General features: G+C 43.9%; 1 pseudogene; it reads right to left on the minus strand.

Annotated features, from left to right (window-relative positions):
• Window positions 1-3,681: 3,681 nt before the first annotated feature.
• On the minus strand, window positions 3,682-11,474 carry LOC131916992 (malignant T-cell-amplified sequence 2-like; annotated as a pseudogene).
• Window positions 11,475-19,147: the final 7,673 nt, after the last annotated feature.

A 19,147-nucleotide genomic window follows, 5' to 3' on the forward strand; every position in this document is an offset into this window, starting at 1 on the left:
AAGGCTGATGACGCAATTAAGGACCGAATCCTTACACTTTCCATTTTGGAAAAACATCCAAGCATCTTCATCACTGTGTACAAATAATTTAAAAATATCTTTATTTTTATACCCTTTTTAAACAACTCACTTACTTACTGTTTTTTGTTTTTGTTTTTGTTTTTTGTATGCATTGGTGTTTGACCTGCATGTCTGTGTGAGGGAGTCAGAGCCACTAAAACTGGAGTTACAGACAGTTATAAGTTGCCATGTGGGTGCTGGGAATTGAACCCGGGTCCTCTGGAAGGGCAACCAATGCTCTTAATCACTGAACCATCTCTCCAGCCCCCCTACTTAGTTTTTTTTTTTTTTAAATACCCTTAAAGGAGAGTTGAGCCCAAATTACATACACGACATATTGTAGTAAATTATGATTACTTATTGAGGTGGTTTAAATGAGATGTCCCCCATAGTCTCGGGCTTTTGAATACTCCAGAGGTCCCCAGTGGGTTTGGGGAAGCTTAGGTGTGGCCTTGTGGAAGTGTATCACTGCAGGTGGGCTTTGAAGTTTCAAAAGCTATGTACCATTCTCCAGTCACCCTCTCAGCTTCCTGTTTTAGGTTTGAGATGTGAGTGCTCAGCTGTTCCTGCTGCCATGCCTGTCTGCTGCCACGCTTCCCCCTGTGATGGTGTCTCAGTTAATTTTCTGTTGCTTCGCTCAGATACCATCATATGACCAACTCACAGAACAAAAAGTTCATTGGAGGCTTACAGTTTCAAAAAATGGGAATGGCCTTGGCTTTCGAAACCTCAAAGCCTGCCTCAGTGACACACCCCTTTCAACAAGGCCACACTTCCTAGGTTTGTTTTGTTTCTTTGTGTTGTTTTTTGTTTTTCAAGATAGGGTTTCTCTGTGTAAGTCTGGCTGTCCTTCTTAAACAGTCCCGCCATCTGGGGACCAGGCATTCAAATATACAAGCCTATGAGTGGGGGGCATTCTCATTCCAACCACCTCAAATGGTGTGGACTCTTATCTCCCTGGAACTCGCTCTGTAAACCAGGCTGGTCTTGAACTCGCAGAGATTCACCTGGCTCTGCCTCCCGAGTGCTGGGCATTCTTTTTAAAAGTGTTTTTTTTTTTTTTCTTCCCATTTGTGACATTTTTTAGGATTAAAAAAAACTGTCTTTTTTTTTTCCCACCTTGTTTTGATTCCTCCCCTTGATCAAAATATGGCAGAAAGGGGCTGCTGGGCTTCCTCCTCTTCATTCTGTGTTTCTTTTCATGATCGATTCCGCAGCAGCTGCCTTCAGGTCTTTCTGCCTTTGGTTTGTAGTCTGCACAGCCCAGAGAAGGCTCTACTCCAGCTGTGCTTCTGGTTTTCAGTGAGTGAAAGTAGCTTATAGAGAGAACATAGCAAAGCATCCTCAAATCGATGTCTACATCCCTCAAATCAACCAAGAAAGCCCTGTTGGGTCTATTATGTTGGAGTTACTGGCTGAGAGAATTCTAGGCAGGAAGTCTTCCCTGTCTTCTCTGTGGATGAGCATTCCATTAACTCATCTTACTATAGACATCTTTATATCATGAGATAAACAATAGTAGCTTCTATTGGAAAGTTTATCCCTTAGTGGTCCTTATGGGCACAATGCCTTCAGTCTTGGGCTGCTGTATTTTATTATTCCTTGGACCATTCTGACTCAGGAGAGGGGCTTTGGAGGACACCAGGACAAACATGCTTGGGTCTGAAGTAAGAGGGCCAAATCCCATGTCCAGAGCCTGCTCCTCAGTGAATGTAAACAGCACACGGCATTGGGCAAAGGGACTGACAAGAGATAGAAAGTATTTTTTTCTCTTCAAGTGCAATAAGAGACAGAACATTTGATTTTAAAAGGCTGCTCTCTGATTTCTTTAATCTTTATAAGGTCATGTCTTGGATTTCCCATGTGATCAGTTTTAACAATGTAAGCTAACACATAGCTCTAATCTTAAATTATATAATCTTTCATGACCTAGTGTAGAGGGCATGAGGTCTTTGTGCACACAGATAAGCCACAAGGGAAACCAAAAATGTTAACATGCAGGCTTGTCTCTTCAATGGAAGAGACTTGTTTCCACCCAGAAAGCTGGGAATGGATGTAGTTAATCACCTGGTAATCTATGCTATCTGCAGGGCCAGGCCTTATCCCAATCTCCCAGGCTATTATGTTTATCCCAAACTCTTCCTCCCAGACCTTTATCTGGAGCATTGTTTCTCAGTCAATAGAACTCATTTTTATGGAAGTGGTCACATGTACTTTGCAAAAGAGTTTTGATGTAGTCATGCCTTAAGCATTATTGTGATAACTGTCACCAGAAAACTTTTTTTCCAAAGTTGTATTGTGTTTAAATATATCAAAAGTAAACTGCCCAGGGTCAGACTCTAGAAGTTCAAACCAACACTGACTAACTAAGTCGTGCTGAACTTGATTGCCTTCTTGTCTCATGTGGATCATTACTCTGCTGGCCATGGCATTTGCAGGGACCCCCATGACCTAGAGAGAATTGCATGCGTGTATGCTATAATCATTTGCTGAAAACAACAAATAGGTCAAAAGTGATCTACACAACAAATATCTATCTGCCACAAATGCTGGAAACAACATATAGCTATTGCTTGGTAAAAGGTGTGTTGGCAATCCTGTTATCTGGGTCAGTTGGAGTCAGTGACTTGATCTCTTGTAAAACTGTAAAGTGTCCCTTACTCCTTTCTCTGTGATGCGTTCTGTGCTGTTAAATATAGAACAACAGCCCCTTGTCACGGGCACAGACACAAAAGACAGACTACAGACTAGCAAGACATTCTAAGTGACAGACAGATGGAAGACACAGGGAGAGAAGTGGAGAATTCAAACAGGGGTCCACTCTTGGTCAAACCAATATAAAGGGAAAGTGCTTTGTTTTTTGTCCTATGTGACTTTTTACTGTGTTTAACCCATGCATCCAGTTACTGTAACAAAAAGCTTGAGGCAGTAAACTCACAAGGAGAGAGGGCTGATTTTGCCTCAAAGATTTGGAGGTTCCGGGCCATGATCAATTGGCCTTGTTGCACTGGTCTGTGATGAGAAAGAAGTGCGTCATGGTAGGCATGGCACAAATTCACATTACATGTGAGGGAGTAAGACAAAAGGAAAAAAGAGGGGCCTATGACACCATAATCCTTTTCAGGGGCAGGCCCCCAGTGAGGCTCCACCACTTCCAAATGATGTGTAGCATATCCTGTCTTGATCTTTTGGCTCTCTATCATGGTCTGTTAGATCTTCTGGTACCTGGGTTACAGCCTCTAGGTTCTCATGTTGGCTCCAGGCATTTCCTTGTATTCTCAAAAATTTTGAGTACTGATTTAGGGTTATGCAAGTTTTTGGCTATTTCCTCTCTCTATTTGACCAAGAAGTTCTGAGGATATGCAATGAGGCACCTACTGGAACAACTACTTTCAGTATCATGTTGAAAGTGGAACTACTTTCTGAGGTTGTAGGCATCTGATCTACAACCAATACAAAAGTTTGGGACATTATTCAGATTTATTCCCCCCCCTCCCTTTTTAAAGGTGTCTGTTGAATTTATTCAGCATAACCACAGAGGCATTGTGTTCATGATGTCACATACAGACACAAACACAGATACAGTATTTATAGTTAGCTCAAGTGCATTGCGTCTAAGTCTCACTTATATGTCTTCATGTGCCATAGCTCTTCATTCAGATAATGGATATTCTCAATGCCGATGCCCTTGTTGACTTTCTCAATGTCTGCTGCGGCCACCTTCTGACTCTGACACACAGGGTGTGTTCTTTCCCTTCTGCCGTGACCACAAAGATGATATCTACCGCAGCAGTGCAGAGCTTCACTCCAGGAGATGTTAAACCTGGACACATGATATTTGCACCACTGAGCACAAATTTGATGGCTTCTTTGTTGACCGGCTGGTGTGGCAGGACAAATGGGTATTTGTGAAGTAATCTTAGCGTTGGATTAAAAAGGTCCTTTTCTCTGCCTGAAAAACAATAATTCTCCATTGACTGTAAGGATTTCCATGTGTTCATGGCGTCACACTATTTTGACGGGATCTTTCTTAGGCATTGTTTGATTAAGCCATAGCTCGATACCTGGAAACTGCCCAGTCAGTTGGCGCTTAATACCCTTAATAACTGAAGTTTTCAGCTGGATACAGTTGGACACCCTCTCCTCATCACATTTCTTGAACACAATCTTGGTGAAGAGGCGCCGATAGGGAATAGCTGAGGTGAAGTGAGGATCACCGAAGATCCCACTGGGTCGCGTCTACAAAAAGGATGGCACCGGCGTCCAGATTTATTTTTCATCTGAAATTTCTATCACTACCTCAACTGAAATTCAGGTTAAGAGGCGCAAGCTGGTGAATAACTTATCTGCAACCTCTACAACATCACAGCCTATTTCCATGTCCTCAGATCTGTGAGTACTTTGCTCCGACCATCATGCATCCAGCAACTAAAAAGTACTTCACGGAACACAGTAGTCGTACAGTAAATTGATTTCAGAAGAAAAATGTTATTTTTGTTTTCATTTTTTTTGTGAATATTACATGTTCATTGCAAAGAGAAATGTAAAGGTACAGAAAATCACAGAAATATCCAATAGCATCTGCTAGTCTGGTAACTGTAACAACCGCTAATTTTTTAGAGACTATTTCTTCATTCATCTCTCTCAAAAATCCATAGAAGTACTAATACCACATGTAGTTTTATAACACACGTGCTACATTCACATGTTTCTATGTTTATAGTCTTTTCACCCTGTAATCCTTTCTCCTTTTCTGCCTTCCCTCAAAGTAGCTAATGTGGGGGAGTCTGTGGGAGACCAGCTCCGACCTGCTCCCACCTTTCCAAGGTTTCTTGGGTGGAGGAGAGAGGAATGAGGAAATATTAGGTTGAAAGATAGACCTAAACGACGAGGAGAAAGACAAGAGACCCAGGATAGCTTTAGGAGGGCCCTGGGTCAATACCCAGCCGCCCTGCTGCTATGAGCTGAGTCTCTCACTTAGCACCCTGGGTTCGGGAGGAAACCCAGCCTCTGCCAGCGCAACCACTGCACTCTGGCTCCAATACCTGCTCTACCAACGGCCTTGCGTCCTCTGTGTGCTGCCTCATTAGCATGGCCAAATGCCACCCTCAGGGTAGCCACATGGCTACGCCTTACCCTGCCTTACCCTGCGGCTGGGAGCTCAGGCTGGCCCGAGTTCCAGCGTGAGTCTCAGCTGTTCAGCCTGGAGCACGGCTCTGCCTCACTCAGCAGTTTCTGCTCTGTAGCCACAGCTGCTAGGCACTCAGACCCTGTTCTTTTCATTGCAGGGAGGATTTCAAAACCTCCGCTGCACTTTCCACATCCTGGGCATGTCTGCAGCACTACCTCCACCTTGGTTCTGCCCTGGGGGATGCTGCCCTGTCTCCACAGCCGCCTGTGCGCCAATCAGCACCTGCCACTTGCGCTTGCCAATGCCTGGCTGGGGCAGCTGCCCCTCTCGCTGCTGCTTTCTGAGGGTGTCAGTCTCTGAAGGGACTTCTCTTTCTCCGACTGCTAAGTTCGCAGTGGCTGCTCGGTCCCCAACGCTGCTTTCTGCGCCCCAGGTCTGGCACTGGAGAAAACCTACTCTACCCTAAGTTTCTATTCATGCCCTCCTGAAGCTATCCTGCATCTCTATCTTTCTTATCGTCTCTTTCTATCTTTCTACCTAATATTTCCTCATCCCTCTCTCCACCACCTAAGAACCCTTGGAAAGGTGGGAGCAGGTTGGAGCTGAATTCCCACAGACTCCCGCAAGCTAGTACTTATAGCCTAATGTACTTTTTTCTATATCTGTCTCCATGTAAATCTAGTTATCATGTGAGTGCACATTACCTGTGATACTTCATCAAAAATTAAATCTTACGTATATACACTTATTATAACAAGCAATTACTTATAAAAATTGGGGGGGGGATCTTGAAATTAGTATATCTGTAACTCATTTTAAGTTACCAGGCTGTTCCAAAATGTGGATATATCAACATTTATCTATTTTCCTATTAATTGGCACTTTCTAGTTGTGACTTTCGGCCCTACAAAAACAATACTTCAACAAAGATCCTTATGTTTTCTTACATTTGAGGATGTTTTATTGTAAGTATTTGTTGCAACTCTGTGGGTTTGGTCCCAGGTTTTGGCACCAAAATGTGAGTTCTGCAACTCTGGGAAAGATATCCTGACTACTTGGGGAGTCAGGCAACACCTTGAGCTGCTTAGGACAGATCTGATGGCTGGAACTGCAAAGAGACAGTTTAGCCCTGGAGGGCGAGGTATCCCATACACCTCAAGCTGCTCAGAACAGCTCTGCTCTGGAAGTGTCCCTGACATCTGGAGCTGTTTAGCACAACTCTGATGGCTAGAGCTGCAAAGAGACAGCTCAACCTTGGAGGGTGAGGTATTCCGGACACCTTGGAAGGGAAGTTTTTCTGACTGCTCAGGAGAGTCAGAGTCAGGGAAAGTTTCCTTGGTTCTGGATTTGTGGATAAAGTGTTCATTTCTCTGGCTCAGGTCCCAAACCCAGGCTGCATTTCTTTCCCTGGTCCTGGGCCCCAGGGCCAGGATTCTACTATCCTGCTCTGTGATTGGTTGGTTTCACAAGTCAGTTGGCCAGGGCAGAGATGGCTCTGATCTGAGCCAAACTGTGTTTCTTTCACTGGCCTTATCTGAGCCATCTTTCCCTAGTTCTGGGCTCCATTGTCAGGATGGATTTCTTTAGCCAGCCCCTTTTCCCTACATTTATTTCTACAGATCACATTCCCAAGTAAGAATGGGTAGCTTCAATAGTATACAGTCACAGGATTGCTGGTGGAAATACAAGCTACAAAACCTTTAATGAAGAGTACATGGCTTCCCAAAACCCTACCCTCAACAAAAGGTTCAATTTTGCCAACTCTATGAAGTAGAAGTTTCAGTTCATCAGTTTAAATTTGCATTTCCCTGAGTACTAATTAGGTAAAAATCTTTTCATAGGCTCATGGTCATTTGGAATCTCATTCAGGAGACATTCAGTCTAGTGTTAAAGACTTAAATGTAAATACTAAATTATCAAAAAATTTCAAACAAAATTTAGATTATGTATAACTTAGGGACCAAAGGCAGGCCTTTCAAATAAAAAAAAAAAAAATCAAGAACCTAAGAAGATATTGATAAGTTTTTTTTGCACCCCAATAGGCCTCTCCACTGACGCAGCAATCCACATCAGACCAAATCAGACTGAATTAGAAAAAGCTCTGGTTTAATGGGTAAAGTGTTCCTAGGTGATTGTCCAGCCCCCCAGAGAGGAAACAGGGATGAGACTCTGGAAAACCACATGTCTGTTTTCTGGGATGCAGCTTAAATACCCTGTGGGTCTTGAGCCTCTCTGGGGGAGGAGCTGTGTTTGGCGGGCTTTGAAGGGTCGAGTTTGGGAAAAGAGATGGGGGAGGGGAGTTGAGGTGGATCTTCCACCAGAACATTCCAGACTCTTTGGGTATATGAATGCCAGGGTGCCAGGGGCTGAGGTGGAGCTCCCACCCAAACAGAAATAATATTTCACTATAAAATTAAAATGAAAAACCAAGAAAAAATTAAAATGATGTGACTTTACTATATAAACGTTTAAAGACAAATGCTAAACTAAGAGAAACATTTGCTACACACATGACAAAGGAGTAATATAGAAAAATATACAAGGCATCTCTAGATGATAAGGAAAGACAAACCCATAGAAAAACAGGCTAAAGTATATAAAGGCAATTAACTTTAATTTATTAAGTGAGTAAAGTATGAACTAGGGATGAAGGCTTTTATTTGTCTATTTTTAATCTAGTATGAATTACTTCTAAGAATATAATTAAATTCTTCTACCATTCATAGTTTTTAATTTAATGTACAGTATCTAATTAATTTTTATTGACAAGTCCCCTAAAATTATTAAATACAGCTCATAAGACTCCTCTTGACTGAACACTGGTTGAATGGTTCACTATTCCCTATATTAGTTGAGTTCCTCTCTAATGTATTTTTTGATGTACAGTAAGGCTTGAGCTACTCCTGAAGGCTCTCTCACAGTCATTACATTTATAGGGTTTTTCTCCAGTATGCATTCTCAGGTGCACAGTGAAGTCTGAGTTAGTTCTAAAGGCCTTTCCCCAGTATGAATTCTCTGATGCCGGGTTAGATGTGACAAAGTAATACAACCTTTCCCGCATTCCTTACAGGTTTGGGCTTTTCTCCAGTATGTGTTCTCCAGTGCACTGTAAGGTACAAACCCCTCCTGAAGGCTTTCCCACACACATCACATTTATAGGGCTTTTCTCCACTATGGATCCTCTGATGTTCTGTGACATGCACCATCTGGCTAAATGCTTTCCCACAGTCATTACACTTGAATGGTTTCTCTTCAGTATGTGGTCGCTGATGAGTATTAAATCCTGAGTTACTTGTGAATACTTTCCCACATCCATTACATTTATAGGGTTTCTCTCCAGTATGCCTTCTCTGATGCACAGTTAGCTGTGATGTATTCGTGAATGCTTTATCACATTCATTACATTTATATGGTTTTTCTCCAATGTGGGTTCTTTGATGTACAATAAGGTATGACTTAGTCCTGAAGAACTTTCCACAATGACAACACTTACAGGATTTCACTCCAGTATGAATTTTCTGATGCTCCTTGCCATTGACCATTTTGGTGAATGCTCTCTCACAGTCAGTACATTTATATGGTTTCTCTCTAGTATGAATCCTCTGATGTACAGTTAAGTGTGATTTTATTCTGAAAGATTCCCCACATTCATTACAGCATCACATGGTTCTGGGCATCCCAACTCCAATCCTCACACTTGCATAGCAAGTACCCTACCTTTGGAGTCAGCTCCCAGTCCCTATAATGAAAATTAAAATGTAAACCTACTTAAATTTGTCTTAAGTTGATTATTATGGATGCTACTATGTTCCTGGTATTTTAAATTGCATTAGGTTTTATCATGCAAAGCAAGATTCAGACTCCAGGACTAAAGGATACGTTACCATTGGTAATTATAGTGTGACCACCTGCCAAATTTAGGGCTACCACTACTAGTAGAAAAGAAATCCCCCAAATGGATGCCGCCAGCTCTAGGCTACCCTACCTTTCCAAGTATTCACTGTGAACTTTCAACGAGCTGGGAAGGACAGAGCCAGAGGCAGTAAGGTATATATTACTCTTTATCCCCCTCACAAATGATGGTAGATAGCACCTTCACCAACTGTTTCTTTTGCTGAAGGTACAGATCTTCACATGGCTGTGTAACTTCAGAACTTTGAAGGGACACAGGAAAGGATCACTCAGTCCCTGCCTAGGAACCTCAGCAGAGCCTCAGTAGGTACCATCAGGCCACTGCAGCTGAAGTGCAGGTGATGACCTTTTCACTCCTTTACTTAGGCTGAGATTAGGCCCCTAGTGTCCAGGCATCGTCCTCCTTCACTTTGTCTGAGATGGTGACAAAGACACATAACGGAGAAAGATAACTGGATATTTCAAAAGTTTTAAACAGCAAACCTATCAAAATAAAGGCCAAGCAATAACAGGGCCTTCAGAACACTGCATGCATCTCTTTCCTATGGGGACTAGAGCTGTCTCTTAGAATGTATCTGTCTTGTGCAAGAATTATTATTTGGATATTTCCAAACCTGTGAACACCACCTGTTTTCTACAATGGAAAAATCAGCCCAGGTCTGGGCAGACAGCCCAGCTGTGACGTGCTTGCCTTGTGAGCTCGAGGACCTGAGTTTGATTTGACACTCACAGAGAAAATGCTGGTGTGGTAGCACACACTTGTAATCCCTGTGCTGGGGGAGAGCAGGATCCTGGTGCTCACTATCCGGACAATGTAGCCTTAGTTGGCCAGCTTAGGGACACACAACATCTTCAGGGAAACATTAAAATATCCAGTTTTATCCAAGTTTCCGACCTATCTTTTACTTTCCCATTGAAATCTAACATCTTGTTCTTTCTGCTCTACCCTAGGGCATCACCCTCGTATCCCCTTCTTACTGCAGCATTTTCACAAGTGGAAGTCGATACCCAAATTCCACTTGTAATTGGGCACAGCCTAAATCTACTGATCCTCATGAGATTTCCACAACCAACTTAGAGAACATCCATATCCCACTTCTTTCCTTACACAACACCCATTTTTTTTAAACATACTATTTGCCTAAACACATTATATAACATATTTTTTGGTTATTGTTTACTCCCAATGAGACTGTAGCTCCTGATAGCCAAGCACTGCGTCTTACACACCTTTCTGTCTACATCATCTACTAAGCTTGAGGACTTCTTAGTGGGTAGAAAATAGAGAGCACTGAGCATGGGCAGGATAACCTGTGAGTAAGGGGTACACAACATGTGTGTGCATGTATGTGTGTGTGTGTACATATACCCCCTCTCCCAATTTTTTTCTCAATTGAAGAATATGCCATCCTTACAAATAAATATCCTGTAAGACACTCCAAAAGTAAAATTTCAAGACTGGTATAATATTTAAAAATAACCCAGATTTTTTTTTTTTTTTTTGGAAAGACCAGGTATCTTGATACTTTTATTCACTACATATTGTTGAAGGGGACACCTGCAGGTGTCCAGGTAGGGAAGCCAACCACAAAAAGGTGAGAATGAAAATTCTGTTCAGATTGACTTGTCAACCTGGATCAGACCTGGGGAGTCTGACAACAGATGGTTCAATTAGCATATTTCAAACAGTTTGAAACTGGGAAAAAGTTTCCAGGCAACAATCACCCCAATTTCAGGTGCACAATAAAGCTTAAGGCGTGGCTACTTAGAAACTCCTTTACAATGTGACCATGAGGGTAGGTCCTATAGCTAAAAGGCCTAGAATCTAGTGTGGTCTCTGATAAAGTATAGAAGTCAGCAGGCCATGAAGTTCATCCCCCCAACAAGGATGGGTTTAATTGGAAGCTAAAGATAAAGGTCTAGGGAGGGAGAGTCTGGGATAAACATTCTTGTTGAGGTCTGCCTCTATAGCAAAAGGTGGGTGAGGTCACCACAGATAGCAAAAGGTCACCAGGTCACTAACAATAGCCATTCCCAGCCTTCTGGGTGAGAAAACGTGTATTTCATCTCCTCCACTGAGGAGAGGCCCCTGTGTATTTAACATTCTGGTTCCCTACTGCTCTGTGGGTACAGGGACCTTTGTGCCCCCAACATACAGTGAGTCCTTTTATAGACTATAACTTTTATTGTGATGACCCCACTTTTTGTGGGTCAAACGATTTGGTTCTGCTCTCGGTAAAAGGAGTGTGGATGAGGCAGAGAAGCTTCGCGATTCCAGGAACAGTAGACATGTTCTCCAGCCAGTGCAGCAGGTCAGAAACAGAAGACCCCGACTCACCAGAGGCCCAAGTGCCAACAGCACAGCATCCATAATGTCTGCCTCTGTGATCCACTTTCTGGAAGGGAGGCTGGCCTGCCAAGAGGTGTGCAGGGAAGAGAAGAAAGCCATGAAGACCAGTCCTGGAACCCTGATATAACTTTGCAGGACCCCCACAAGGGAACACAGGAGGGCCCCGTGAGGGAACACAGGGATGAGCCCCGTGAGGGAGCATGGGATGAGCCTGTGAGGGAGCACGGAGATGAGCCTGTGAAGGAACACAGGGATGAGCCCGTGAGGGAACACGGGGATGAGCCCGTGAGGGAGCACGGAGATGAGCCTGTGAGGGAACACAGGGATGAACCTGTGAGGGAGCACGGGGATGAGCCACGTGAGGGAACACGGAGATGAGCCCCGTGAGGGAGCACGGGGATGAGCCTGTGAGGGAGCACGGGGATGAGCCTGTGAGGGAGCACGGGGATGAGCCCCGTGAGGGAACACGGGGATGAGCCTGTGAGGGAGCACGGGGATGAGCCTGTGAGGGAGCACGGGGATGAGCCTGTGAGGGAACATGGGGATGAGCCTGTGAGGGAGCACGGGGATGAGCCTGTGAGGGAACATGGGGATGAGCCTGTGAGGGAGCACGGGGATGAGCCTGTGAGGGAGCACAGGGAAGATCAAGACCAACATTCTTTTTTTCTGGAGACTTGGAGCTCATAATATCATCAAATGTAGACATAGCTGGTAGCTCTGATACTGTAAAGCAGCTTTAAAAATACACTAGCATTTAATCTTTACATCAATCTGATGGGCATTATTGTCCCAATCCACAAAAGAGGAAATTAACGCTTAGAAAATCCAAACCACTACTCAAGGCCCTGCTGGTACATGCCTCTAAGTCAACTTAATCCCTAAGCCTACACCTTTCCTACTAGACCAGTTTGCAGAGTGAAGGCAAATGATCCGGTTTTTCTTCGCCATACCTATCAAATACTCCATGACTCTCCCTGTGATAATCGAATTTCCTGAAATTTTCAGGGGCTTCAACTTCTTGTAAAGGAAGCATTACAATTTTAAGTCAGAGGCGTTGACATGTTCCCTCCCAATGTCATATTCAAGCAGGTTTTAGCCTGCCTTTCTTATATGAGGCAAACCCAAATGAAAAACCAGAATAACAGTGAAGATTAAACGTTAGACCTTCAATATTGAAGAAGATGCTTAGGAATCACTAGGTGGTGGCCGACTTTGTTAGGGCATGCCTTGTGGGGATCCTGATGTCCTACACTACTTAGAGAGAAACTGACTATCTCTACCGCTACCCAGTATAATTAGATGTATTTCTAAAAGGGGAGAGGTGGTGATAAAGGTCAAACCTTCTTAGTAAGGATGAAGTCAAGAGGAAACTCCAAAACAATTGCTGGCGAGTTTTGAAAAAAAAAAAAAATGAGAGTATCAAAGATTAAAAAAATGCCTGGATTGCTGACAGAACTTTAAAGAGATTCACTTGACAATCCTAGATGCTTTGAAGTAAAAAAGTTTAAAAGTAATTAAAACATTAAACATTCAACTAAAGAGAACAAATAATTAAGCAACCACAATTGAAGAGGAAGAAATATTAAAAGAAGAAACCAATGAATAAGAAAACAAAGAAAGACAGGGAATAAGTCCAAAAGCTAATTCTCTAAATAATGGACTAGACAAGCCACTGTCCAGTCCAAATAAAACTGAAAAAGAGCCAATAAACCAAACACATAGTACTGAGTTGTAATAAATATTGTAAAACTGTCAATAAAAAAAATAAATAAAAATTTTCAAAGAACAACAACTTCTGTTCAATGAGATTTCTCTAAAGCTTGGGTTAGGGAAATGGCCCAGTGGGTATGGGGCTTGCTGCCAAGCCTGATGGACCAGAACCTGCTGTTGGAATGGAAAGGACCAACTTTCACAAGTGTCCTCTGACCTCCACACACGCTCTGTGGCATGCACGCTTCCCCTGCCACAAACATGATTAAAAATAAAATTTTAAAACGGCTGACTCAAAGAGCAAAAATAAGTGGGCGGTGCTAATCACCTTGCAGCATCTCATCTCCCTTTTAACCAAGACACGAGCCACCCTGCTACACGGTGGCCAGCTTCTGTTTGTGAACCGACGTTCTCAGGGAGAAAAAAAAAAAAAAAAAAAAGCCTCAGCTGTGTTAAAGATTCTACAAGGCTAACGGACAAATAAAAACTTTGGTGATTATGGAGAACTGGAATGTTGCAGGTCTGGGGCCAGACTGTCATGGGCTGTCTTTAGTCCTCGTCAATTGCCACTCTTTGCCTACCTGAGTTTGATTTAGCATCTACCCTGTGACTGTTGGGTAAATCCTTTTGTAATGTACAAGCTTTTCTTCCATCTACTGTATAATTATCAACAGACTTAAGGAGAAACCTCCCTTGTGGTTCCCATGTCAGTGTATTAAAAAAACAAAACAAAACGAAGAGTGCAGACTTTGGCTGAGAACTTCAGCACCTCGGACCAGCATGTCCTAATCAATACACTTTATTCCACGATCATGCCAGGGAACACGTGACTTAAAAAGCGATCACTTGAGATGCCTTAAAAATCAGCCAGCCAGTGCAAGCTGCCTGATGAAGGGATACAGCGCAGCTCTCAGCCGAAGCCCAGCTCCCGTGCTGACGGCCTTCGATTAACCGCTCTCCACTTCCACGCGGGTCCACGCGGGGCCGCTGCTCGGGCGTGGTAAGGCTGGCGTCCTCGTGGAGCTGCAGCCTCCGCGCTCCCAGCCCTTCGGGCGGCCCCTCGCCAGGCGCCCGGCTCTACCGGAGACCGCAGCTGGATACTGCTGCACCCGGTCTCTGTGGCCGCAGGGCCAGCCTGCTCGCCCTCGGGATGGGCAGGTCCGCCAGGCTAGCTCCGGATCGGCTACGTCCCGCACGCCGGCACCCGGGCAGGCAGTACCTGGAGGCCGTTCGGTGGACGGCGGAGGGCGCTCGCACAGAGGGAACGCAGACAGCAATGGCACCGCACGGCGGCCCGCATCGGGCAGGCAAGTGCGCCTGCGCAACCCGCGACCCCCGGACTACAGCACCCAGAATCCCCCTTCGCCCCTCCTCGAGCTTAGGAACAGTTTACTGCTTATCAACCCTCGGGGCGATCTAAGAAATTCAATCACATTGGAAAATTTACATCTAGAGTCTATGGCCGTGTCACTCACTAGCACTAGGTATCTCGGGACCTATTCCTCAGGTCACTTCGGTGGAGCTAAAGAGAGCCACCCAGGGGACAAAGAGGCCACCTATAACTTACAGCCTCAGAAGCCAGCAGAGTTGGTGAATGTCCAAGCTTTTGTTTGACTTGGAATTTCTTGATCGAAAAGACTGGCGACATCTATCTACACTGTAATTTCTGGTTCTGTAACCTTCCTGAAAGGAATGAAAATGTGCTAAAGGGACCTGGTGCCAGCCAGTGGGGAAAGTTGTGTCTTGGAAAGAGATCTCACAGTTCTGGCGACATACCTGGTCTGCTTTCCACAAGAGACCAACTGGGTCTTAGAGTGATGATAGACAGGACCACACCTTGACCACGACTGCCCTCTATTTCAACCTCATGTCAGGACCGTCAAGATGGATCTTGGGGTGGAGGTGTCACTGGACATGGACACATGGTGCGTGTATGATGTGGGGATGTCACTAGACCCTTTTATTTGTTCTCAGTGTGACCGCATTGAATAGATCCCACTGACCTTTTCCCACCACAACTTCAAATGGGGCTGGCTAGAGCCAGGGGCCTCTGAGAATTTCATCTTCCTACTCACCTTTCTACTCACCATAGCTGTGCCAGCAATCCATTCCATAAGCATTCATTTTATTTATTTTTTATTATTTAATCTCCACTCTGATATATATATATATCGTATGATGGTTTTGCTTTTGTTGATATATTGTTGTTAGGTGTTAAGATTGTTTTTTGTTTCTCTACTCAGTATACTATAAGGTATTTTTCTCTGTATTTTTCACTTACATCTCATGTACTTTTCTTTTTTTTTTTGTTTTTGTTTTTCGAGACAGGGTTTCTCTGTGTAGTTTTGGTGCCTGTCCTGGATCCTCCTGGCTCTGCCTCCTGAGTGCTGGGATTAAAGGCATATGCCACCACCTCCCGGATATTTTCTCCCTTTTAAGAAAACTTCTAAATTATAGCCTCCCAGAGCTTGGATAGTTCCTGAAATCTGTCCACAAGTATCCAAGCTTCCCTCCCAGCTACACGTTCCCCTTGATACTTTTTTTTTTTAAACCAGATGATCTGCATCCACTCCCCTTCCCTAAGTTCCCTCAGTTGAAGCATTTGCAATATTCATGTGGGACTCAGTTGTGGTAGAGTTGGAGTGCATGGTTCAGAAAATAGTTCCTCAGTGCTGACATTCAGGTTGCCTGGTGTGCACTCTATAGTGTATTCCCTGAGTAAATGGTAACTGTAAGAACAAGCACAGTGGCTGTGAATTCCACTGTGCAATGCTGTGCCAGCCGGTTAATGACAGTCGGCCCTGTCAGCTTCAATGACTGTTGAAGGATAAACGACTGAGTATGTTGGGGGATAAACATTGAGTGGGGCATACTCAGAGTTTAGTGATTAGGGGAGGGGCATAGAAGAAGAATCTCATTCTAGAAACATTTCAAAAGAATCATAATAATATTATGAGTTAGGAAAAGAGATGCCAATCCAGATACAGGGGGCATGTAAGACACCAAATGGACAAGACCAGAGAAGAACCTCCTTTCATCATATTATAACTAAAACACCAAATACACCAAACAAAGAAAGTATATTGAAAATGGCAAGAGAGAAACATTAAATCACATATAAAGTCAGGCCCATCAGAGGAACAGTGGATTGGTCAACAAAGACTTTAAAAGCCAACAGGGCCCAAAAGGATGTTTTTCAAGTTCTCAAAGACAACTACAGACCCAAAAAAGCTATCTGTCATAACTGAAGGAGAAACAAAAACTTTTCATGATTAAAAATAGGCTAATGTCCTTATAACCACTAAATCATATGTACAGAAGAGCCTAAGACATCCTTCAGACTGCAGAGAAAAACAAACCCATCCATGAGGCCACAGGGCAGATTAAACCTGCTAGAGTAATAATTAAGCAACAGAGGAAGGAGAAAAAGCCAGTCTTTACAAAGTTAAGAAATGTCTGGAACCAATACACATCTTTTAACAATGACTCTGAATATTAATGGTCTTAATTCCACAATTAAAAGATACAGACTGGAGACTGGGTCACAAAGCAGGAACCATGCATTTGTTGTTTCTAATAAACGTACCTTGCCATAAAAGAGAAATACCACCTTGGGGTGGAAGGCTAGAAGAAGGTATTCCAAGCACATGAACTGGGAAATGAGTAGGGGCAACTGTTCTAATATCTGCTAAAACGGACTTCAAGTCAGAATTGTGAGAAAAGATAAAGGCCACCTCATACTACAATCCATCAAGAGAAGATTACTACTCTAAACCTGTATGCCACAAACACAGTTGCACGCAGCTTCATAAAGTTAAATACTGCCAGAGGTAAAGTCAAAGAGTAACCCAGGAACAGTAGTAGTAGATGACTACACTACCCCACTCTCATAAACTGACAACCACCCAGACAGAACACAGAAATATTGGAATTCAGTGACATCACATCAACCGAACCTAACAGACATCTATAGAACAGTCCATCCAAATACCCCAGAATGTACATTTTTTCATAGCTCATGGACCTTTCTCTATGATAGACCCTATATATGCCAAAGACACACACCAGAAAGACAGCCTCTACAACAAATGGTGGTGGGAATGATGGGCTTGTATTTACCAGAGATTTAAGAGGTTGATTCATCAGGGACCTTGGGCATAGCATGGGGCTTTTAAGGCACATGGTGGGATATAATCTTTACGTTGTAGGATGGGCTTTGGTGATCTTCATGACCTACCCTGGCTTCTAAATTGGACTTATAAAAACCGTAAAAGAATTTAGAGGAGATAAGAGAAGGGCAAAACAGAGAAAGGGGCCTGTCTAGGTTACTTAAATGGCAGACATAGCAAGATTTGTGCCATCTTGGCATTCATAGAGAAAAGACAGAAAGTCCATGATGTACTTATGAGCTTCTGGAAGTTTTAAAGCCTGAGAAATTCAGAGGGGACATAACTGATAAATCAATACAGGTTAAAAAAAAAGGGTTAATCCTGTCCTAGGGGTGGGTACTGGGGGTGTGTAGTCTGACTTTTCTTTAGACTGTCAGCCCATAAACAATGACATGGAGACTTATTAATTATGAAAATTTGGCCTATTGGCTTAGGCCTGTTCTCAACTAGCTCTTATAACTCAAAATAGCCCATTTATATTAATCTACATTCTGCCACATGGCATTACCTCTAATTTTTTTTTGTTTTGTTTTGTTTTTTTGAGACAGGGTTTCTCTGTGTAGTTTTTGGAGCCTGTCTGGGAACTCACTTTGTAAACCAGGCTGGCCTTGAACTCACAGAGATCCACCTACCTCTGCCTCCCAAGTGCTGGGATTAAAGGCATGAGCCACCACCACCTGACCATCTTTATCTCTTATCTTGCACTTCCTGTTTCCTCTCATCTCTGGCTGGCAACTCTGCCTTTCTTCTTCCCAGTGTTCTCTCTCTCTGCCCAAAAGTCCTTTCTAGACCTCCTGCCTAGCTATTGAGCGTTGAGCTTTTTATGACAGCAATACAGCTTCACACAGTGTACAGATATCCCACAACAGGTGTGGCGATTGTTTGGCTATCCTGGGATACTTTCAGCAACCCGGTGTGCTCAACAGGAAGGTGAGAGCCACATTGCTAGTCTGGAGCCTGTAGCACTCAAGAAGCTGGCTCCAGTGGCAGGCAAGCTGGCTGGAGTGCAAGGCCAGCCCAGGGACTAACTGAGGTGGGGAAGTGCGCCATGAGCCCACAGAAGTGACAGCTGACAAGGATGAAGCCAGATGGAGAAAAGGAAAACATCTGTGGATTACGGAGGGCCAGATGAAGTGACACACACCATCTGTGCCCCTGTACCCCACCCTGAGGTAATACCCACCAACTGTGTCACTGTACCGGACACTGGTCTTTTGACAGAGCAAGCTGATAAAAGTGACGGGATATTTATATCCTGTAAGTCCCCTGAGCCACGTGAGTGGCCACCCTCCCCCGAGGACCCCTCACTGCCAGGTTCCACCCACAGAATGCTCTAACTGCCCTAACTGCTGGGCCTTGCCCCCATCCTACAGAGTAAAAAGCCCCATCTATGGGTATGAAGTCCCACCAATCTCCACTCTGGAAAGCTCCACCCTGAAAAGTTCTACCCCTTCCCCAGAAACTCTTTCTAAGCCTTGTATCCTGTCAGTTGGCTGTCATTGATCGCCCAAGCAGAGGAAGCCACCCTCTGGTTTTCCCCCTCCCAATAAATCTCTTGTGTGAGGTGCGTTGTGCAGTGTGACTTTGTGGTATTCCTTGGCTCCTGGCTGCCAGGACACCTTTCCACTGCAGCTGTAATGCTTACATACACTGTACTGGCTCTTGCTAATGTTTCTTTTTTTAGTATCTCTGCAGCTAAGATCAACTGACACTGATGTGGATTAGGTGAGCCTGCAGAGATGCTGCCAACTCTTTATAAATAGGTTTCTTTACCTAATGCTAACCCTTGAGCCTCTTAGAGATGAAAAACATCGG

This window comes from Peromyscus eremicus, chromosome 8a (assembly GCF_949786415.1).
Source record: "Peromyscus eremicus chromosome 8a, PerEre_H2_v1, whole genome shotgun sequence".
NCBI classification, from domain to species: Eukaryota; Metazoa; Chordata; class Mammalia; order Rodentia; family Cricetidae; genus Peromyscus; species Peromyscus eremicus.